This window comes from Protopterus annectens, chromosome 3.part0 (assembly GCF_019279795.1).
Source record: "Protopterus annectens isolate FY-2018-M chromosome 3.part0, PAN1.0, whole genome shotgun sequence".
NCBI lineage: Eukaryota > Metazoa > Chordata > Ceratodontiformes > Protopteridae > Protopterus > Protopterus annectens.
In genome coordinates this window covers 1,469,424,081-1,469,449,249 of record NC_056731.1, presented here as the reverse complement: position 1 = coordinate 1,469,449,249, position 25,169 = coordinate 1,469,424,081, and the positions used below count along the sequence as shown (strand labels likewise).

The 25,169-nt window shown below is 40.1% G+C and overlaps 1 long non-coding RNA gene across 1 annotated transcript; it reads left to right on the top strand.

Moving 5' to 3' along the window:
- Positions 1 to 13,454: 13,454 nt before the first annotated feature.
- LOC122797311 lies at positions 13,455 to 17,790 on the top strand. The gene is made up of 2 exons (XR_006364069.1): positions 13,455 to 13,644; positions 16,940 to 17,790. It is a non-coding gene; the product is annotated as an uncharacterized LOC122797311 (long non-coding RNA).
- The last annotated feature ends 7,379 nt before the right edge of the window (positions 17,791 to 25,169 follow it).

Sequence of the window (25,169 nt, the reverse complement as noted above, 5' to 3'; positions counted from 1 at the left end):
AACTCAAGAACCACCATCCCTGTGCACCCCCCACATATTTTATCAACTATATTACTCAAACCAAAAGCATCCCTACAACTTAACATAGTAACCCTCTCACCATACCTATTACCCACAGAGCACAATCATAAAGTTTCCCTAATAAACAAACACATTCAAAAACAGAGAAAACTAATAACCTCATGCATATCCAAACTAGACCTAAGTAGAGACATCCACCCCAACCCTGACCCCGCCATCTCCAACTCCACTCCTCATAATTAGACTAGAAACCACGACTTCTCTCAAATCACAGCCAATAGAAAGCCAAGTGACCTCCTTCTACTAAGCCTAAATATTAAAACTATATCCAACAAGGTCCATGAACTCCATGCCACTATAGACTTGTACTCCCCAGATATAGTCATCCTGACAGAAACCTGGCTAAAACGTTGCATTACCACTGAGCAAATCCTCCCTACTGGTTACAGCATACTAAGAGTAGACCGGCTAAATAAAAAAGGTGGAGGTATAGCTAAAATATTTAAACAACATCTAAACATCCAGATCTTAAAATCATCAGCTCCACAAATAGGCAATGAAGAAATAATATATACCAACCGCAAAATAAACCAAAATAAAACCATCAACATAATTGGATGCTACTTCCCACCTGGCCAAAACATCCCTCCACTAGAAAACCTCCTGAGCTGGACTACCCACCATCTCCCCCAAGAAACTATAATTTTAGGCGATTTTAATATTGACTGGCAATTCTGTTCTGGCAACCATCCAACCCATCATCTAAACCTTCATGGCTTCACCCAACTAGTCCAGTCTCCAACCAGGATAAATAAAAACTCCAACAAGCACACTACCCTGGATTGGATACTAGTCAGTAAGAGCCCCCAGTCATATATAGCAGGCTGCTTATCGGACAGCCTCAGTGATCACTCCTCAACATTCCTACTCAAAAAACACCTATACGAAGTTAAACCTGTCATCCACCATCAAATACATAAAAAACTAAACTTTAACCCACTCACATTCATCTCATCCCTCAAAGAATGCAACTGGCATCCTCTAAAGTACCTCAGTCTTGATGACTCAGTTGAATTTTTTAATACTACCTTCCTGAGCATCCTTAATTACCATGCCCCCATAAGACTTTCCAGAACCAAAGCATAGCCCTCCCCATGGCTACAGAAAACCACTAAGTCAGAAATGAAAAACAAAGATAAAGCCTGGGAGCACTGGCACAAAACCAAAACCCCCTCAGCTAGACAGAAATGCCTAGAACTACGCAATAGAGTCAAAAAGCTAATAAAACAGGACAAATTCCAATACTACCAGTCTGCCCTAGACTCCTCCCAACACAACCCCAAACAATTCTGGTCCTCAATAAACTCCATCCTCCACCCAGGTAAAGTCAGTACCCCTCCTCCTAACATCCCTCACTCCTCCAAAAATACTCCTAACTCATTCAACACACACTTCACACAAACCATACTATCACTAGCTAAACAACACAACCCCCCTCCACTCAAACCCACTCCTTCAACTAGTAATCTCCCCAATGTCTTCTCTTTTTCTCCTTTTCCTACCTCGAACATAAAAAACAACCTCTTAGCTAAACTTAAGCCCACCAAATTAGCAGCAGACAACCTCCCAAGTGAATACCTACAAATCTCAGCTGATGCTCTAGCCTACCCAGTATCCGTCTTGATTAACCAATCTCTGTCAGAAAGTTATGTTAACACACTATGGAAAGTATCACATATAATTCCCCTCCACAAAGGTGGTCCTTCCAAAGAACTAACCAGTTACCACCCCATAGCTATTCTCTCTCCACTTTCCAAAATACTAGAGAGATGCATTCACTTTCAGGTCTCAGACTACTTCCTTACTAACAACCTCCTTTCCAATACTCAACATGGTTTCTGACCAAACAATAGCACCACCACTGCCTTGCTCTCCTTTACTAACACTATCCTTCAGCATAAAACAATGGCTATCTCTCCTCTGCTACTTTCCTAGACCAATCTAAAGCATTCAACATGGTCCCACACAAACAACTCATCTCTGTTCTCAGTAACCTATCCTTCTCTCAATCAGCCACCAACTGGTTTCAGATTTACCTGTCTGACCGCCAACAATCCGTTGTAAGGCAGAATGACATATCTCCCCAACTACCTGTCTCTATAGGGGTTCCCCAAGGATCTTTGGACCCTCTACTCTTCTCTATTTTCACCTATAATCCAGCCTATGCCACCAAACATGGCACACTCATACAATACGCAGATGACTCAACCATCATCTTCTCAGCCTAGTCCCTACACAAACAGCAAAAAGTCACTCAGGAAGCCCTTTTCTTTGTTGAAACTTGGTTATCCGATGCCCAATTAATATTCAACCCAAACAAAACCAAACTACTCATCTTCCAACCCACCAAACATATTCAAAACAACTTTCACTTTAACATCACAGCAAAAGACAACACCACTATACACCCAAGAGAAAACACCAAATTGCTAGGAGTTGAAATAGACAATTAACTAAAATTTGACATTCACATATCCATGACCATAAAAAAGTCCACACAAATCTAGGAGTGCTACACAGAAATAAGCAACTTCTCACCAAAGCAGCAAAGATTTCAGTAGCAAATTCCCACCTTATCTCCACCCAACTTTATGCCTCTCCAATATATACCAACCTGAGGCAATGCAATCTAAACAAGCTCGAGACTTGCTACAACAAAATCACCAAATTTGCCACAGGGGCATCCTACCATAGTCACCACTGTCTCTACCTTGCTGAACTGGGCTGGCTTGAACTCCCTCACCTCCTTCAATGGTATCAACTTGCACTTGCCCACAAACTAGTAAACTATCCACTAAAAGTCCCATCCCTCCAGAATCTACTCCAACCCTATCACACCACCAGACAACTAAGATCCAGAAACAAAAATCACTTACAGGTCACTAAAGCCAATAGCTTTGCTGGAGAAGCACTATTCTCTTGCGCCATAGCCAAATTATGGAAATCCCTCCCACCCACAATTACCTCTGTACCATTATGCACCCACTTCAAAACTTTACTAAAAGTGCACCTAAAAACATGCTAGCTATGCCCTTGCAACTCCCCCTCTAATATCACCCACCCCATCCATCCACTACCTTTCTTTCCACCCCACTAACTACCTTGGTTATAGCAAGCTTGGATGCTCATAAGCCTAACTACTTACTATACAGCAGGATCTTCTTATTGTAACAATTGTTAATGTCTGTTATGTACTTCACAGATTTTAAAGGTTCTAGTTGTCTACTGATGTACTATGTTCTTCATCTGTAACTATGTTTGTAATTTTAATTGCTATGTTGATCAAATTGTTAATTGCTATGTAAATCCAATGTAACTACTTCTGTATATTTTAACTGTGGAGTTTTTCTCCCTGGGCCTCCACTAAAAATGGATCTATGTCCAGTAGGACACTCCCGGTCAAGAAATGTAAAAAAATAAATAAATAAAATATATATGGCCTATTCCCCGTAGCATGTCTCTGGGTCTACTACATCACTGAGATGGTAGCAGGAATGAAGGCAAGAAATAATGATACTAAATACCTCTGAGCCTCATAGTGCATGACATCTGGACAAAGCCTGACATCATCTGGGAATAGAGGCACAAGCACAAGTGTAGATTGGACACATTGCTGTTATAAATTGAGACAGTTGTTGATGTTACTGGGTTTGTTGTAGCATATCCTTTATGATAACTATAAAGTCAGTAATACCAATGGATGTTAGTATTTACTGACTGCATTCCCCAAAGTCCCCGACTGATTTTCCAAGGACAACAGCTGTCGGTGGAACAGACCAAACATAACAGGCAGACGTGTGGCCAGTCTGTGGACAGCATGCCAGTGGAGAGGTATGTCAGAGAGATATCACTGTCAGATGTGAAGTCACTCAGTAAATGCATATCCAGACAAACCCTGTCAATCTACCAACCCTACATGTGTATAACAGCACTAATGACCTACAATATGTTAACAATTCTGGAGATATATCCCCATGTTGTTGGGCTGTCTCCACGTGTCCTGTCCTGGGAAATAGTCCCAACTAATGTCTGTGAATCTGTAGCCCCCACACCTCTGAAATGTCCCTTGCACAGGCAAAGAAAAGGGGCAAGACCCACATGAAGGACATCCCATATGTTGGAACTAGCAGCAGTGTCTGGGCCCACAGCACAATACTATGCGGGTACCTACATAGTTGTATGGCAATGCCTGACAGGACAACATCAACACCTCAAGGTAGGGTGGAAGCTTGTGGTGGACAGCAGATATACACAACTACCATCACAGGTCGAATTAATCATTGGACAGGCCATGAAGGAACAGGTGCCTCATAGGAACCCATCTCACCTTGGTTGCACAAGCAAACAAGGTCACTGGTGATGTACCCTACAACTGTCTTTGACTGTAAACTGGCTACATCCACCAAGGCCAATCACTAGGCCTTCCAGACATGTGTCTGCAATTCCAGAGGCAACACACATATCTGCTCTGTAGTGGTGGTCAATAACACCACATACACATATGCCATAGATATAGGAAACCAGCTGCAGACCGCTGACATGTAGACATTACCCCCTCGTTCCCCCCATAAGTACACATGTGCATGTACAGGACCTGCCTTCCTCCCCTCATGATCACACAGCATGTCTGTAATTCCCTCTCAAAGGTAACACATAGAGGTATCCATAGGCCTGATACCCTTTCTGGCTGCATCTTACGTGAACACAGGCATGGCTTAACAGACTCATTCAGCAGTGTAGTCTACCACAGCCTGAGCACCGGTGGCATCCCATCTGCATAGAGGACAGACAGAAGGTAAATAGGAAACAGGTTATGCATTAGCATGAATGTTCTGAAGGAAAGAAGTCCGAAACTGAAATGTATGCCATTACTACATGGCAGCAGTCCTCAATGACATAGCCAAATAACACAGTACTCTACAGTTAATATAATAATATGATATTAATATCCATTAGGAGATACATAAAAACATACAGCTCAAACACCAAGAACAGGATAGTGTAGTACAAAGAGTCCCAGCTTTGCATGCAGGGGGGCTTACTACAATAGGCAATCAAATTTTACATGGAAAAGCAGTGTTAAAAGTACTAATTTAACAGTACAATATGTGTTAAATTATTTTTGTCAACCAGGGTAGTGTAGGTGGTGTAACATGGAAGTGTGAGTGCATATAACATGTGATACCACTCATGTATAGACAAGTGTCCCATACAGTATAGTCACACCCTTGCTACTGTAATGATAGCAAACAGAAGCATGTTATGTAAAGGAAATCATATACACTTACTAAATTAAGTCATTACTCTGTTATTGTATAACACTGGAATGTGAGAAATGATTACTATGCTTATCAGGTTTAAGCATTGCTCAAATGTGAATGCTAATCAGCAGCTACCTCAGCTAAGCAGACTTGCACACTGGTAAGCATCCAGACCTCCCAACCATCCCAAATTACTCTGTTTTTACCGAGTTTTGGGGTCCCAATGAAGAGGTGCCACGACTCCCGAGTGGCACCCCTTCATTTCTGATTTTTTTAAGCTATTTTTTAGATTCTGTGCTTTCAGAGCTGATGTCATCATGTGCACGATGATGTCAGCTCCGTCAGCCTGTCGGAATTCAGCTCAGATGCACGTCTTGCCTGTTTGAAAACTTGCGCGCGTCTGTGTTTGGAATATTCAGTTCATTCGGGCAGAGCTGCTTTCATTTTAATGCATGGCAGAACTGCTTTCATTTTAATGCAGTTTGTCCAGGAAGATTTAATGCCATTTTTTTTCCAATGCCATGGAGTTATCTACATCTGCTGAGGGAATACTATATCTGCATACTTGCAATTTGGAGTATCTACATCTGTTGAGGGAATCTGCTTGTGGACTGCAGATTGCTGACAGGTACTGCAGTTCTTTCTCTTAACAGTGTGTGTGTGTGTGTGTGTGTGTGTGTGTGTGTGTGTGTGTGTGTGTGTGTGTGTGTGTAATTCTGTGAATCCCAGGGCATGCCTCTATTTTTATATTTCACATCTCCAATATTTGTACTTCCTGTTGAATATATTTTCATTTCTGGCATTGCCACTATTTTACTAATATTTCTGTAAATTTCTATACAAGTTCAGGTAAAAACGTGGACTCCCATGTAAACAAAGTAAATTCATATTTTCCACAAGTCAATAATAACTAAAAAAAACTGAGAAATAATAATAAAATAAAAAATAAATGTGTAAGGCATATATTTTGCAGGAAAAGTGTTAGCATATTAGGCTGAGTGAGGGGAATATGTCAAGAAATGAAGTAAATAAAGCACTTTCATTTTCAAATTAGACTCCTATTTACAGCAAACTCTGTCCTATTCTGTAAACCTTAAAAGAATTAATAAATTTGCTCAGCTTCTGTAGTATACCTGTGTGGGCTAATGATATTCATATTCTGATTGCTGGCTTTCCATTCTAGCTTCCTATATGCTGTTAATACCAGTTAAAATGCATTTATTTTCACATAAATAACTGGATCAGAACTGGTAGATTGCCGTGGTAATTAGAGAATATATATGCCTTTTAAGGACAAAATTATATCAGTGCTATTATAAATCTATGCTGTTATTGTCACTTAATGAACTTTTCAACAGCGCAGACAAGCCATGCCGGCAGGGGCACATTTTTAAACTGTCAGGTAGTGTTAATAAATTGTTCACCGACGTTGTGCATGTGTATTCTGTTTGCTTCTGTATACACACAGAGGCCTAAGGGCTACTTCTAACAGATGTTATCAGAAGTCATCATCTAATTCTCTTACATGTTGTGCTGCTTACATAACAGCTGGTGCCATCTGTGAAAATGCCCCCATTGAATGGAGATGGGAGCTAGAAAGGCTCAAACCCTGTACCTTGGGTACAAGGTAAAAAGTGCTTAAAGTTCCTAGCCACCACCACTTCTAAATTTATTCCTCATATTTTTCTTCTGTTCCTCATTAAACCTGTGTTTTTTAAGGATTTTTGTTGCAAAGCACTGAATGATTGATTGAAGTCTCTTAACAATAGGCATTTGAATTTCAGACTTCATATTCTTCAGAAAATAAATGGTAACACAAAACATTTTATTCTAGGAATTTTCTAAAATCATTTAATTATTTGAAATGTATCCCTATTTTGGGGCTGTATTCCCCCATTATTGGCTTTGTCCAGGTTTTTTGTGCTAAGAGGTTGAGAGCTATGGTGAGAAGTGTGAACTGAATTCACTAAATGATAGCCATTCAAGTTTCAGTCGGTTCTTCAAGAAGCTGATGATTTGGCATAGGGGTATGTTGTTCTGACTGTAGTGCACAGAGCCCTGGGCTCAAGAATTGGCAGTGAAATGCATGGTGGCAACATGTTTTATTCTAGCAACTTTTCAAAATTATACAAGCAATGATTAAAACGTGTCTCTGTTTTTGCCCCTTTGCCCCCCCCCAAAAAAAACTGAAATTGAAAATAAGTGCAAGAAGCTGTGCAAGATGTCTATGGCTTACACTACTGTCATTCTATTTATATATTTACACTTTTATGATGGAAACATTCTTAATTGGGCAGTTTTTGTCATTATTGGTTAATACATTATGTTTCATTGCCTACTGGAAAAATGTTCAAACAATACATTTAAAATGCAATTGTGTGTGTGTGTGTGTGTGTGTGTGTGTGTGTGTGTGTGTGTGTGTGTTAGTAGACTTTTATGTTCTGAATTGGGCAGTTTTGTCATTATTGGTTCATGCATTTTGTTTCATTGCCTACTGGAAAAATGTTCATACTATAAATTTGAAATGTGCTATAACTTAAGTCTAACAAGAGTGCTGCATTATACAAGGAATATGATTTAATAAAGCCAGGAAGGTGCATCACAGAAAGCATGTATGTTTCTTGTTTTGTGTGCAAGGGGCCTATGATTTGAAAACGGCCCAAAGGTAATCTTTATCATCACTGGTCAGATGCATTTTCTTTTGATGTGGTGTGGATATCAATGATGTTTCAATGAATGTGAGTTTCAAGGGCAGAGAAGTGTTAATGCCAAGTCTATTTTCATTGTGAGGTAGTATTGCTTTGTTTAGCAGGTAGCTATTCGTGTTTGTGCATTGTGCTATAAAATGTAAAAATAAAATCCAAATGATCATTTTAGAAGTAAAGCAGTATGAAAACATTAGAATGGCTGCAGGGAGACTCTGGTGCCATATTTTGTTGGTCTGTTCTTCAGTTTGCATTTGAAAGTTGTTATCACACAATTCCATTGGAGTGGGCGTGGTTATGTAATTATGTATGCAAATTTCATGTTAATCAGCGTACAGATTTGTACCTATTTTTCTTGGGCCTTTTCCAGATTTTTGATGATTCCAGGTTGAGAGGTATGTAAGCATCACTAAGAGAAGCCTACACAGTATAAGGTTCTTATCCATTTAACCGTGTATTAGTATTACTTACCATCACATAAACCTGCTCAAACCCACTTAGAGCCATTCAAAACTGCCTTAATCACTCTGCCTCCATTAGCCCTTGTTCTGTCCAGCAAGAAAATAAACAGCCTTTGAAGGGTCTTGAACCTTGGACCCTGTACACCATAGCCACAGCAATTTATCACTAAGCCATCTGAGTTGTAGGATTTTTGGATGTTGTTTCAAACATATCATGCATTACAGCCAGTTTACAATAGGTAAGAAACTGTGGAATCAGGAATGATTGGTATTTACAAATATATATATATATCTATATCTATATATATATATACATATATATATATATATATATATATATATATATATATATATATATAAAGAAACATATACATATATGGATAGATAGTTATGTATGGACAAGGATTTTGGACCAAGCCAGACAAAGTGGGGTGACAAGGGTATGGAAATAGGGACCCATTGGAAATAACTGGGCAGATAAACTGCGGAAGTTGCTGCCGTAACACTGTCTGTCCTAACATATGTTGAATGCAATATCAGATGTCTGAGAAATCAATTGCCTGTCATTATGTAGTGAGTACATTCCACACATCATCCCAGTGAATTGTCATCAATACACACCTGTCATGGGGACCAGACCAAATATATGAATAATTAATTATTAATTAATGGACATGCTCCACCTCAAAAAATCCAAATCCACCAAAACCACTAGAGCAAGCGACTTAAACCTTAGCATGGATATAAATAGGACGTGCTGGAGGGATAGATTTATCACTCAGAGACTCCCTATGCTGTGGAATAAAATCCCGGTCCATGTGAGGCAGAGCACCTCGCTGGCTCTGTTCAAGAGAAATCTTGACCTGTGGATGGGAGATCGTAGGTTTACCCTGGGAATCATCTCTGTGTCACTGCTGGACAGAGGCACAACAAACTAATGGGCACAGTATTTTTTCATATAAGGGGTGGCGTAAGCCACAAAAATTTGGACTAGGCTTATAAATGCCTTAGGGCAGATAGCCTAGTATAAACCTATGAACCTATGAACCTATATGAGCCAGGCAACTGTATGTCCTATGAACACCTGGAGGGTTGTGACCTATGAGCACAGCTTTGTAACATTAAGGAAACTACACTGAGCTGGCCAGTTTGTCACCAAGTAACATCCAAACTACAGTCAGGACAACACATCACTACCCCAAAGCAGCTTTCTGGAATTGCTTATGTATTAGCTACTACAGCATGCACTACAGGAATGTAACTGTACTGACAAACATACAGCGGTGTGAAAATGCATACACACTAACAATTGCACTACAGTCACAGCTACATGCCATTAAGCCTACCAAATACTACCGTATAATGGCTGTGTGGGCAGATATATCCTCAATGACAGTCACAAAATAGCCCTACATATAGTGTCCCAGGACACAGTGTAGCTGGAATTATGGGGTGTTATGGGACATGTCTTAAAATTCCCATACAAGCATATACATCTCATAGACTCACCCATAACTGGAGCAGCATGCACAGTTGGATACAGAAGGACCAATGACAATGACATCTGACCTCCCTCCTGTACAGTTCTACTAATAAGTACACAGTACGCTGCTACAAAATCATGATAGGCCATACACAATGGCCAGACATACACCAACCTCTTAGAAAAACAACTAAAATGATTGAAGATAGTAAACAGAAAAATAACCAGCCAGTAATCCACACATATTTAATACACTCCGATGTGTTGACCAAAGCCTTCAAGTATTAAAACATTACAAAACATACTTGCCTGAAATAAAAGAAGCAATTAACACTTAATTACATATTTAAATAAACAGCCTCCAATTACACTCCTCATTTAACCACCTAGGGGCTACAATATCTAATGTTAAAATGTAAATTGATTCTTTACATAACAATTGTTCTAAGTGTTTTATCAAACTTAGAAACAGACCTTTTCCAAAACACTACCTTGTAACCCACTACTGTCCCTGTGGTGAAATGTATTAAAATGTACTGCTATAGAACAATCTCCTTTCATATATTAGTAATAGCTCTCACATGTTCTAACAGCCTAAATTTAAAACATTTCTGGTGATGCGGTAGCGTTGTTGCCTCACAGTAAGACGCTGTCCGGTTCGATTCTCAGCAAGAGCGTCTTCTGCGTGGAGACATGCGTGAATGGGTGTACCTTCGTTGAAGGTTGTGCTTCAGGGCTGGTAACTTGGCACTTAAAAATCAACTACCAATCATTAGCAGACTGGAGTTCTGCTGTGGCGACCCCTAACTGGGAAAAGCCGAAAGACACAACAACAACTCTTCCCCACATAAATTTTGTTACAAGGGCATCTAAGAGTGTTCTCTATATAGTGACCTCTTGAATGTACAGGGTTCAACATGTTGTCCAGTCTTTGCCCTCATATTTATGGCCCCTACCCCACTACATGTGTGGGATTCCACAACATCACTGGGATGATAGCAGGAATGACAGCAGTAAACACTGACAGACCATACCTATCAACCTCTTACTGCATGACATCTGGACAAAGCCTGACATAATTGGGGACAGAGGCCCAAAAACAGGGCCATATTTGAAATATTGCTGTTATACACTGACAAAGTTGCTGGTGTTACAGGGTTTGTTATAACATATTTTTTCTGAGAGACATGAAGTCAGAAACACAAATGGATGTTGGCATTTACTGACTGCAATCACCAGAGTATGCTACTGATTTGCCAAGGACAACACCTGCCTGGGGAACAGACCAAACATAACAAGCACATATCTGGCCATTATGTGGATAGCCCTACGGTTGAGAGCTATGCAGACACATAACTTTGTCAGGCTGAAATCCATGCAGAACTAGCATGTCCAGACAAACCCTGTTAAACTAGCAATATTCAAACCATATAACAATACTCACATTCTGTCCCTATGTCTTGAACCTTCTGCACCATTTATTTGGCCTGTCTGAACAAGTCTTGTTGTAAGAGGTATTCCCACCTGCTATCTGTAACACTGTAGCTCACATATTTCCAGGATGTCTTCCTCACAGGCAAGGTAAAGGACCAATGCCCTCATGAAGTACTCAATTATAAGAGTGTGTTGCCATGACATTGGCTACTGGAATAACCACACAGCTGTTCTGCATGCAATTAGTAAGTGGGGAACACCAACTGGTGCACACGCCATCACCTGGTCATGAGCATTACCTAGAAAAGTCAAGCTGCCACCTATTCAAACCAGCTCTATACCTGTAGTTGAGAGAGAGAGAGAGAGAGAGAGAGAGAGAGAGAGAGAGACTGCATGTCAAGATACCAAACCTGAATATATTACCCAATCTACTTTCCATAAAAAAGGTATGTGAAACAAGTAAGCATGTAATTGAATGCAGTAGGTGATCTGTAATGGGAAATAGAAGGTTGAAAGAATATGTCTCAACAGGACTTGTTGTACTGATGTACTGCTGAACAGCACCTATGACCATAGCATCTGTCTCTGTCTGCAGTGACATAGATAACAGCTCAGGCCCATGACTCACCCCAGGAAAGGACAGCTAACATATGACAACTACTGGAGTGTCTGTCAAACACTACTGGCTGTGCCACTGCTAGGCCAGCTACTGGAATTTTGTACATATCTATATGTTATCTGTGAACATAACTATGATACACATTTGTTTTGTAAATCTAAGAGACCTATACAGAGCATGTTCAAAGTAAAGTACTGTTGCAGAAGTGTGTGTTGAACTGCATGTGATATAGTGAGGTCATACCATTCAACTGCACAGTGTTCCGCTGGACAATAAGCACATGTGTGCCTGATACCTGTAGTCATTTACACATAGAGTTGTGTTATGCCAGGCAAACCATTGGGAAAAATGTGAACAATGACATCATAACATAATAGCCTAGTTATGAATGTCAGACATCCTCCAGGTTATCACTGTGATGGCAAAGCCTATTGTGCAATCAACTTACTTATGTATGTTACAGCAATATTAATACAGTGTCAATTTTGATGTGCCTTCACCACCCATTTATGTGTACCATTGTCCAGATGTCCTGCTATAACAGGTTGAGGGGTATGACTGAACAGCAAAACTGTAAATACATTGTGCCATACTAACATAGAACAGAAATGTATACCAGGTATCAATTGAGTACATGTATGCGTATGTTCAGCTGGAAGGCACAAAACAACTGACATGAGTTGCAAGCTGTCAGGTAAATAAGTTGTACATGTTGTACATGTGTGTAATATCACTGTTAATGCATACAACAGACATAAATGTCTACAGCTACTGGTTGTTGCATTGCCCTGACACTGATGTGGGTACTAGAATAGGCATGATTACTAAGTTGTATATTTACTGAATGGTCAACATCCGCTACCAAATTGTTAAATTGGTTAATACATCCAATATTAATTTTAATGATTGTTTTGATTCTGTTGACATTTTGGAATTGTGGCTTAACTTATTGTGTTTATAATAAGGCAAATACAGTCTTGAATGTTGAATATAAGTGAGTCAATAGTCAAGAGGCCTCTGTGATGCGAATGTGATACAAAAGAGGGGTACATTGAGTGAGTGCGATTATTTGACTGTTCCCTCACTACATCTCGACATTCTCTTTATTTTCTTTATGTCTTCCTTGACGTATGAAGTAATGCTACATCCTAAAAGTGTCAGCAGGCATGAGAAATGATGCTGTGCTCCAGAACAGTTAAGTCACTACATTTGATTACAAAATATGTCTTGTATGTGTATGTGTGCTGGGATATTCTAGTAAAGTACTAAACTTGCAAAGTCATTGGAATATTCCACTGTAGCACTTGAAAATTGCAGAATCATTGTATTTGGCAGGAATTGCTGTTCCTTCTGGGGTGGGTGGCCAACACCACAGAATTATCTAGCAACATCCAGCCTACACTGGGAAAGTACTGATTCTCATGACATGGGGTAAACAATTTGGTTATATGTAGCTGGGGCTCCCTGCACTCAGGCTGAAGCCTCACCTGTGGAGTGAACACACTTGCCCAGGACTGTTTTCCCGATGAAGATTCCTGCATGACTGCAACGGGGGCTTCCAAGTCAAGACTGAAGACAGGATGAAGCTCTCTCTTTATCGGTGATGTTTACGTTTTTCTTTAAATGTATTGTCTAATTTCCTATTTTAGTTAAATAGAGTTTACTTAGCTTTCTGTTTTGGTGTGATTTACTGTTCAGTTTCATAGAAGTTTTGATATGTATATACAGGACTATAGCACTCCAGTTAAACTGTGGAAACAGATAGCCTTGCTTTTGTTTAAATCATGCTAAAGTTTACAATTTCTAGAGACAGATGGAATGTTTCAGTACTACTTCTCACAGTGGAATGTTTTTAAGAGAGACAACGGATATCGGAGTTTAGTGAAAAACACATGCCAATATTAAAGAAACATGACATACTGGTTAGAAAGTATATGTGCTAAGTTACATGAATACAGTTTTTTTTTTTCCTTTTTCAGAATTTAACAAGTGTAATAGCTCCATACTAACATAGAAATATGTCAGGATTTAAAGGGTCAAAAATGAAAGCAGCTAACAGCTCAAAGGGTAATATGGACATGCCATTAGTGTTAACTACAAGGTTATTAGAGTATTTTAATATTACAGTTCCCGACAGGATGCTAGAATGGGCAGAGCTTGACAGCAAAGATATTTTTAACATTCCTACAAGATGCAAGTAAAGATAACAAGGGTACATTCTAATGCAGTCAGAGACTGTGAAAAAAAAACAGACAACAGGTGAGAAAAGTTCTGAGACAATAGCAAGAGACAGGTTTTAAAGTAAATACAAACAAAATGCAGTTCTTGTCACAAAAGTAACATTTCTAGAAATCATTATCAGACTGACAGGAAGGCCTCCTTGCTAGAAAAGGATATGGGGCATTCTGCAATTGCCAAAGCCTTTGACAATTTCAAATTTGTAAAAATTCATTGGAAACATAAAAATGTTAAAGCAAAAGTTAGCACAGGCAACGGAGTTAATAGCTCCCACAAGTAAATTACATCTTGTTTTGCAAGCTGCAGCATGGAAGGACACACTCTCAGTGGTGCTATTACAGGCTTGGCCATAAGAGGCATCTCAGAAATTGAACACTAAGTTAAGACAGGTTACTTTTTGTAGCAAAACAAATAGGTCCATTTACTTGAAAATAAAACAGACAATGTTCTCTAGGGTTATAGTTCTAACTCCACTTTGCTAAATAACAGTAAAATAAATCATAAAAGATGTTAGTCAGGCATTCCTCTACAGTGCATGTAAATGGTGCATGTTTCTAGAAAAAAGAAAAGTACTACATTGGGTTTGCAACAGAGACATTGCAAAAGAAAAACAAACCAAATATGCTTAAGTTACCAGGATGCATGTCAGTACAAAGAGTTAGAAGCTGCACAATATGTTCTGCAGCATTGACATCCAGTAAATATTAGCTTTGGCAATGCTTATATAGTACATTCTCTGAGACTACTTATGGCAATGTGGGCTAGAAGAGAGTTTAATAGTGCAGGACTAATTCAAAAGTACAGGTTGCAGGGACAGTTCAGTATTTTAAACTTAAAAGCAAAGCATCAACAATGAATAAAAGATCCAAGATTCCTATTATGCAATGCATGATAAGTTCACGCAAGACGCTCCAGATAGGACATGCACAGAAAGTTACATTCAGAACTGAGCTAAGACAGGCATAGGGGGAGTGGCGATGTTACATAAAAACTAGCTCAAATATCTGTGCCTAATAAATTACATACATAATCACTATTTGAAACAATGCCAGTAACTAATTCTCCTGTTAAATGGGAACAGCCTTTTGCTCAGCTATCATTAGAGCAGTGACAACATGCTTGGTTTATAGACAGGTCAGTTAAATATGTATAAAGTATGTTAAAAGGCTCTGTCTTATAATCCAGTAACTAAGAAAATCTTAACATCTTCAGGGAGTGGCAAAAGTAGTCAGTATGCAAAATTATATGCTGTATATCAAGCATTGAAACAGGAGATGCCAGGTACATGTCATATTTATATTGATTCTTGGTCAGTAGCAAATGGACTAGCAACCTGGTTGCCTACATGACAGAAAAATGATTGGAAAATTCATTCTAAAGAAATTTGAAAAAAAAAAATTATGGACTCAATTTAGAAAATAATAAGTCAAGGTACTGTGACAGTTTATCATGTTAATGCACATTGTTCTGCAAACTCTCTAGAACAATGATTTAATTCTGTTACAGATGAACAAATAAGAATTTCAGAAGTTAATGCACAAAATGATTCTGAGCAGATGGGGATGGCAAAATGGGCACAGCAGAAATGCGGACATTTGGGAGAAAAAGCCACTTATAGGTGGGCACAGACAAGAGGAATTGCACTTTCATTAGATTTAATTAAAACTGTTATATGACAGTGCCCGGTATGTCAGCATACACAACAAAGGCCTATACCTCATACAGTTCAGGGACATACAGGATGAGGAAAGTTGCCAGGACAAATATGACAGATTGATTATATTTTTTCCTTTACCATCTAATAAGGGCAGCCAATACATATGTACAGCGGTAGACACTTATTCTGGACACCTTATAGGTTTTCCTTACCGACGAGTAACACAAACCGAAAGAATGAATGGATTACTTAAAGACCATTTAAAAAAAACTAGAAAATGGTACTTTGAAAAACTGGAGAGATAATCTAAATATGGCATTACAGATTTTAAATAATAGACCGATTTCAAAAACAGAAACACCATTAATAAAAATGTTAACTCCAGCATTGCAGATCAAACCATATGTGATGACAGAAACAATTACATATTGGGAAACTTAGGCAGGTGCATTAGCTCCTACTAGAGCCACACCTGAGACTGCAGGACTAAGTCTATATTCAATAAATGCCTATAAAATACTGCCATGGTCAGTTCAACTGATTGAGACTGGAACTGGAATTCAAATTCCAACAAAGCATTTTGGTTGAATAGTGCTTCAATCAACACTTGCTTTAAAAGGTGTTCAGGTTGTAAATGGAGCTATTGAAGCAGGTTATCAAGGGGAACTTAAAATTATTTTGTTAAATACTTCAGATGAAAACATTCATGTATGAAAAAAAGGATAGGGTAGCCCAAATATTTATTGTATCTGTGTTAGTTGGCACAGTCACCAGGGGGCAGTCACCACCTGCTGCCTTTGAGAGGGAACAAATATCCAGTATGCATGAAATCAATTCAGGTACAAAAATATGCATGAACCCAATAAACAACCAGAAAAAGTAAAAGTTATTACTATTAAAAATAATAATATTTTAATTATTAAACCAGGAAAGGAAAAAATTGTACCAGCAGATTGGTGCTATTTGCAAGAATAATCATTCTACTTTTCTTTGATTTCAGATTCTAACACCAAAGTTAATTGTAGGTGGTCTCGCTGTGTATATGGAGTCCGTTTGGCAAAGTGCATAACACCAGGAGTAAAAGCAATCAGAGTCAACTCAACAGTAATTCGGTGGGGATGGGTTGCTAGTGCACAGAATAGGACACAAGGTACATTTGTCTGCCCTGCTGAACAAGGATGTTCTACTATTAATTTGACTTCCAAAAATAAATCTAACTATTAGGAGGGTGAGAAGGGAATATCTGTATGTCCAACTACTGAATAAATGCAAAAATGATGTGTCAATTTGTAACCTTGCCATTGGTATTCAGACCACCTGTGTATCCATTCCAGTATTGGTTACCCCATGCAGAAGGAAATTGTATCGATTTCTTGAACAGAACGCACAAACTGGAAAACTGTACTGAAATGATGGATGGATTTATTTGTGGACAACAATCCCCTATATATGAACCATATTTTCTTCAACATTCCATCAACATCTGCAAATGGACTGTATTACCTCCCATGTTTGAAATGTTTGTAGAAATAGCACTTCAATTTATATGCTTAGTGACAAACCTAACATTATTGTATGTTTTAACGCATCCTTTTGTAGGTTGTTTAGATAATGTAACTCATTTACATTGGCACAATGAAACTTATGTCTTTTCTCCTGAAACACGTTAATGTATTTCATATCTGGTTACTAGAGAAGCTGGAATATCATAATTTGACACTTAGCTTAAATCTTTTACAGGAAGTGTTGAACAATATGCAACATCTTGAAAAACATTTACAGGTACTAAATCATAGTATTTTATATCATGAAATGAAAAGCATTATTATAGGGAATAAATTGGATAGTTTAGCCAAGAAGTCAGAATCTGATACTGTACACAATTGGTGAGATATATTTACTGGACGGTCAACATCTGCTACCAAACTGTTAAATTGGTTAATACAGCCAATATTAATTTTAATGATTGTTTTGATTCTGTTGACATTTTGGAATTGTGGCTTAACTTATTGTGTTTATAATAAGGCAAATACAGTCTTGAATGTCGAATATAAGTGAGTCAATAGTCATAGGTTCATAGGTTCATAGGTTCATACTAGGCTATCTGCCCTGGGGCAATTATAAGCCTAGCCCGATTCTGTATGGCTTACGCCACCACTTGATTTGAGTATACTGTACCCTTTTTAAGGTTTAGATTACTGTGCCTCTGTCTAATAGTTACACGGGAGTAATCCCTGGGACAAACCTACGATTCCCCATCCACTTACTGAGATTCTTCTTGAAGAGATTTAGTGAGGTGCTCTGCCTCACATGAACTGGAATTCTATTCAGAGCGAAGGGAGCCTCTGGGTTATGAATCTGTCCCTCCAGCAAGTTCTATTTATTTCTGTGCTGAGGTTCAAGTCCCTCGAGCATGTGGCTCTAAGGGATTTAGATTTACTGAGGTGGAGCATGTCCATTAATTCTGGATTTGACATAGCTTTGTATGTCAGGCATAGATTGGCTCGAAGTAGGCAGTATGCAACTGAGTAGAGCTGGAGTTTTTTTAACTGAGCAGCATATGGCATCTGTTTGAGACCCTTGATCCTCTTGGTGAGATACTTTTGGGGTCTTTCTAATTGCTGCAGGTGTCGGGTAAGGTACATCCCAAAAGGGGCATTGTATTCTATGATGGGCCTGATGAGGGATGAATAAAGGGGCACGATTACCTCTCTTGATCTAGATGTGAAACCCTTCGTGATGAGGTGGGCTATGTAGAAGGTCTTTCTAACCACTTTGTCAATGTGGTTTTCAAAGGAGAGATTGCTATCAACTTGGGTCCCCAGGTCCCTAATAACTTTCTCTGTACTTAATGGGTTTCCGCCTATGTGGTAATTTGTGGGCACATTGTTTTTGCCAAAGGGTATGACTATACATTTTTTGGCATTTACCTTTAAACCATGGTGCTGGCACCAGTTATCTGTCTCTGTGAGACCTTTTTGAAGGATGTTTGTGTCAGCTGGAGAGTTGATTATGGCGCCCAGTTTGCAGTCGTCTGCGAACTTGGTGAGCCATAGTCCTCCCATGTTTGCCTGTACCTCGGAAAAGTATATATCGAACAAGAGTGGTTCCAGGACAGAACCCTGTGGGATGCCACTTGTGACAGGTTTCGAGTCTGACATGGCTCCAGCAACTCTCACTCTGTGGGTTCTGTCTTTGAGCCAGTTTGCGACCCATCTTGTGACATAGGGGTTTATATTTAAGCTGGATAGCTTATCTATGATGCCCGAGTGGGGTATTGTGTCAAATGCCTTTGCAAGGTCCAGATAGGCTGTGTGGACTACCTTCCCTTCATCTATGGCTTTGGTGACGGTTTCAAAGAAGTCAACCAGGTTCAAAAGGCAGGATCTGCCCTTGACAAAGATGAACTGGGTAGGATCTAGTGTTTGTAGGTCCCCAATGTCTTTGTTTATGAGCTCCATGATGATCCTCTCCATATCCATAGCCTTGCAGACTAAGCTAGTCAGGCTTATGGGGTGATAGTTTCCAGGGTCAGTAGAGGCTCCACCTTTGTGGAGTGGGACCACTGTTGCTGTACGCCATTCTGTGGGCACATATCCTGTAGTGAGGCTGAGATTGTATAGCTTTTTTTTTTTTGAGGGATTAGTTCCTCTTGTAGTTCATGTAGGACGCAACCTGGGACGCCATCTGGTCCCATGGAAGCAGTGATTTTTGCTTTGGAGAGGGCAGCCTTCACCTGAGCATCTGAGATGTTTGGGAGGCAGCCCTCTGCCGGGATAGATACTTGCTCTTTTGGGTGGGAGGGGGTGAAGAAGTTTGCACTGAACCTGTCTGCCAGGATATTGGCGATGTCTGTGGGTTCAGTGTATTTTATGTCATTTAGAATCAACTCAGAACAAGTCTGGGAGTTGCATCCCAGGTTTCTATCATAAATGAAAAAAGCCTTATGATTGTCTTTGGTGTTCTGTGCAATTTTTCTCTCGAAGCTGGCCTTGGAGGATTTTATGAGGGATCGTAATTTTTTGCTAGTACTGATCAGAGATGCCTTCCCTATTAGGGATTTTGCTCTATCCTGTAGTAGCTTCCTCCTTCTGTTGTACAGTTTATTTATGGCAGGGGTCCACCAGACTGGACGCCTGCCTTTGGATGATTGGGTCTTGGTTTTGTTTGGGATAGCATGAACCATGCATTCCTGGAGATGTCCGTAGAATGCATTTATATAGGATTCTGCAGTTTGGGCTGTAGTTTCCACTGGCCCTGGGGCCTTGAATGATTCCACTTCAGTTTTGAGAAGTGAGAAATTCGCTTTTGAGAAGTTTTTCACTGTGGTTTTCTGGGCTGGGGGTGGGGTCGGGATGTGGACATCCAGTGAAATTAATTTATGGTCTGATCTTACCAATGAGGGATATACTTCTGGTGTGGAGCATAGAGTCCCCATGTTGGTAATGATCAGGTCTAGTATGTTGTCCCCTCTTGTGGGAGTGGTGACTAGTTGTTCCATAGCATTTGAGTTTATAATTTCCAGGAATCTTTGGGCTAAGGTGCTGGGGCTTGAGTAGTGCTCCCAGTCAATGTTTGGGTAGTTGAAGTCGCCCAATATAATGGTGTTCGGAGAGATCTTCATGTTCTCCAATGTTTTCAGGAAGGCCGAATGGGATTCCTGACTTTGAGAGGGTGGTCTGTAGGATGCTATAAACTGAAAAGCAGTCTTGCCCACTGTTAGTTGCACATGGATGGTCTCCGATACTTTGTGCAATGCCACTAACCTGGAGGTGTGGATATCCTTGATAAATATGGAAACTCCCCCTCCTTTTGTGGTTCGGTCCGGGTTTTGGGGCCGAAAAGCATGATACGAGGTATAGCCCGGTAGTGCTGGTGTGCTCTCTGGAGCCTTGAACTAGGTTTTTGTCACTGCACAGATATCGATGTTCTCCATATGGAGGAGAGCTTCGAGTGCGTGCATCTTGAGGTTAAGACTTCTGGTGTTTAGCAGCATTACCCTTAGGTTCTTGTTCCTTGTGCTGTCTATGGGGGTGGGTTTGACTTTTGAGCCTTGCCTAAAAAAGGCACTATGGGGGTGGCAAGAGCCTTTGCCAATATCCGAAAGCCCAGTAGTGATAGGTGCAAGTCGTCCCTAGCGAAGCAACGTGGCTTGTCGAGCATGTCATCCCAGGCTGACAGACACTGGATCCCCTTTGAATGACACCAACATTTTAGCCAATTGTTAAAATCGATCATTTTGTCTTTGTACTGTGGCATCATTCTAGGTGAGGGTAAGATGCTGCTCAAGGTCAGGGTCATACCAGCCTGGGCTACATGATCAGAGAGCTCCTCTATGTCTCTTTTCATGTAGTCCAGGGAGGTACATCTCAGTTCATTCACACCAGCATGTACAATGACTGAATCACATTTGTATTTGCTTTGGAGTGACCTGAGTGCTTGCGTTATGTGTCGGATCCTAGCACCCGACAGGCAGCTCACCGTGACCTTCTCTTTATTCAGCCTGGTGAGCGGGACGTCAGTGTGTCTGACAATAGAGTCACCTATAACAAGAGTATCAGGTGTGTTATTCAGCCTTAAGGGCTGTGGCTGCTTGGCACACTGACTTTGTAGGTTATGTGTTGTGTGTGTTTTGTTTTGAGGTAGCGTTTGCTTGGATGTCTGCTTTGGAGGTCTCTGTTGCTTAGGTAGATTTTTATTTAGAGCCGAATGTGATACGAATGTGATATGAAAGAGGGGTACATTGAGTGAGTGTGATTATTTGATTGTTGCCTTACTATATCTCGACATTTTCTTTATTTTCAGTTCTTCCTTGAGATATGAAGTAATGTTATATTCTGGAAGTGTCAGCAGGCATGAGAAATGATGTCACAATCCAGAACAGTTTAGAGATTTCAGCAAAGTCACTACATTTGATTACGAAATATGTCTTGTATGTGTATGTGTGCTGGAATATTCTAGTAAAGTACTAAGCTTGCAAAGTCATTGGAATATTCCAGTGTAACACTTGAAAATTGCAGAGTCATTGTATTTGGCAGGAGTTGTTGTTCCTTCTGGGGTGGGTGGCTAACACCACAGAATGATCTAGCAACATCCAGCCTACACTGGGAAAGTACTGATTCTCATGACAAGTGGGAAACAATTTAGTTATATATAGCTGGGGCAGTGGTTAGCATTGTCACCTCATAGCAAGTGGTTCTCCGGTTCGATCCTCGGCTGGAGTGCCTTCTGTGTGGAGTCTGCATGTCCTCCCTGTGGTCATGTGGGTTTCCTCTGGGTGATCCAGTTTCCTCCCACATCCCAAAGACATGCTGTAGGTGGATTGGATACTCTAAATTGGCCCTAGGTGTGAGTGTATGTGTGTGTGTGCCTTCTGTGGAAGGTCGGGCCCGGGCTGGCAACTCGACACTGTAAAACTCCACTGCCAATCATGAGTGGACAGGTGATCTGCTGTGGTGACCCCTAATCGGGAAAAAGCAGAAAGAAGAAGAAGAATAGCTGGGGCTCCCTGCATTCAGGCTGAAGCCTCACCTGTGGAGTGGACGCACTGCCCAGGACTGTTTTCCCAATGAAGACTCCTGCCTGACTACAACAGGGCTTCCCAGTCAAAAATGAAGCCAGGATTAAGCTTTCTCTTTATCAGTGATGTATATGTTTTTTTTCAAATGTATTGTCTAATTTTGTATTTTAGTTAAACAGAGTTTACTTAGTTTTCTGTTTTAGTGTGATTTACTGTTCAATTACATAGAGTTTATTTAGTTTTCTGTTTAGTGGCAAAAATAAAGCTTGTTACTAAATAATTTCTTTAGTGTAAAGTGAATTATTTCGAATCCTGCTCATTAGGCAATACAGGTTGTAATCAGAGAAGTGCCCAACTGTGTTATAATCCTCTGTACATGCCTACCACAAACAGCTATATGAACACCTACCTACAGTGGATATCAAAAGTGTACACACACCTGTTGAAATGCCAGGTTTGTGTTCTATATGAAAATGAGACCACAGATAATCATTTCAAAATGTTTCCCACCATGAATGTGACCCATAACCTGTACAATTCTATTGAAAAACAAACAAATTTGTTAGGGGAGAACATATAAAACATAAAATACACTATAAGCTGGTTGCATACATGTGCACACACTTAAACTAATACTTTGCTGATGCACTTCTTGTTGTATTCACAGCATTCTGTCTTCTCTGGTACACACATGCCATCAATGAAAGAGACACTGATTAACCCCAAATAATGTTCAGCTGTCCTAGTAGGATTTGACATTTAGCCAGTTGCCTGCTACAGCAAAAGCCATGTTTTACAGAGAGTTTACAAAGCATCAAAGGGATATAATTGAGGAAAGGTATCAGTCAGGAGAAGAGTAGAAACACTGTCCACAACACTGGATATACCATGGAATACAGTGCAGACAGTCATCAGACAGTGGGGAAGATATGAGACAACAGTGATGCTGCAAACACCTGGACATCCATCCAAAATGGATGAAATGACAAGACGACAACTGGCCATGGAGGCTGCCAGGAGACCTACAGCAAAACTGAAGGAGCTGCAGGAGTGCCAGGCACTTACTGGGTGTGTACCACATGTGACAAGAATCTGTATTCCTCATATGTCTGGCCTGTTGGGTATGGTTGCAAGATGGCAGCCTTTTCTTACACAGAAAAATATCCAGGGCCAGACAAACATTGCCAAACACTACATCAAGTCTTCCAAAAATGTGTTGGACAATGTGTCATGGTCTGATGAGACCAAGGTTGAATCTTTGTCCCGCAATTCCAAAAGGTATGTTTGGCCCAAAACAACACTTTGCATCACCAAAAGAACACCATCCCTCCAGTGAAGCATGGAGGTGGTAGTATTATGCTTTGGGGTTGCTTTTGTAAGCTGGAACTGAGCCTTTAGTCAAGTTGGAGGGAATTATGAACAGTTCCAGATACCAATAATTTTTGTCCCAAAACTTTCAGTCATCTGCTAGAAAGCGGAAGATGAAGAGGGATTTTACCAGCAGTATGGCAATAACCCCAAGCATACATCCAAATCAACAAAAAATGGCTTCACCAGATGAAAATTACAGTTTGGGAATGTGTCAGCCAGTGTTCAGACCTACATCCAATAGATAATCTGTGGGTTGACCTGAATAGGGCTGTGCACAAGAGATGCCCTCACAAACTGACATATTTGTAGCACTGTTGCAAGGAAGACTGGGCAACTATTGTCAAGTAAAGATGTGCCATGATGATAGACTCTGACCCAAGATGATTGAATGCTGTAATTATCTCAACAGGTGCTTCCACAAAGTATCAGTTTAAGGGTGTGCACAATCATGCAACCAGCTTATTGTACATATTTTAATTTGCATATGTTTTCCCATAACAGATTGTTATCATAGCCGGCCTTAGGCATAGGCCAACTAGGCGGCCGCCTAGGGCGCCGTTCTAGCAGGGGTGGTTTTCCAGTATTTATTTGGTGTAGGTAGACCAGGATGGGGGCACCGGGTAGTGTGGTAGGGGGCACCATAGAGCCCTTTTGCCTAGGGCACCAGTTGACCTAAGGCCGCTCCTGATTGTTATAATAACTAGAGACAAACTATGGAAAAAATGGTCACAAACTAAGCTCTCTGCAGACTTACAAAAATATAAAGGACTCAGAAATCTGAGGAAAAAAAAACACATAAACACAGATAAAAAGGACTTCTATAACAAACCTCCCACAGCCCTAAAATCTAATCCTAAAAAATTCTGGAACTCTATTAACCAAATATTACATCCCAGTAATCTTAGCTCCCCCAATCCATGCCCAGACAAGACATCTAAAGAAACTGCCACTATCTTCAATACCTATTTAATTGATTCAATATCTAAGCTACTGAAGCCTAACACAAACTCCTCTGCTACTAACATCTCCAACTTTTCTGAACATACTCTTAATGTTATCTCCTCCCTCAAACATGTACCTTCTAGCTACATCAAAACTCTACTCTCTAAATTAAAACCATGCTCAGCTTCAGCTGACAATATTCCTTCCACTTTTCTTCTACTAGCAGCCGACTCTCTTGCTCTCCCTGTATCTATCCTAATTAATTGCTCTATCTCTGAATCTAAAGTCACTTCCATCTGGAAACAATGCTATACTCTACCTATACACAAAGGAAGTAACTCCTCTGATATCTCCAGCTTTAGATCTATCGCTATCCTCTCTCTAAAGTACTAGAAAA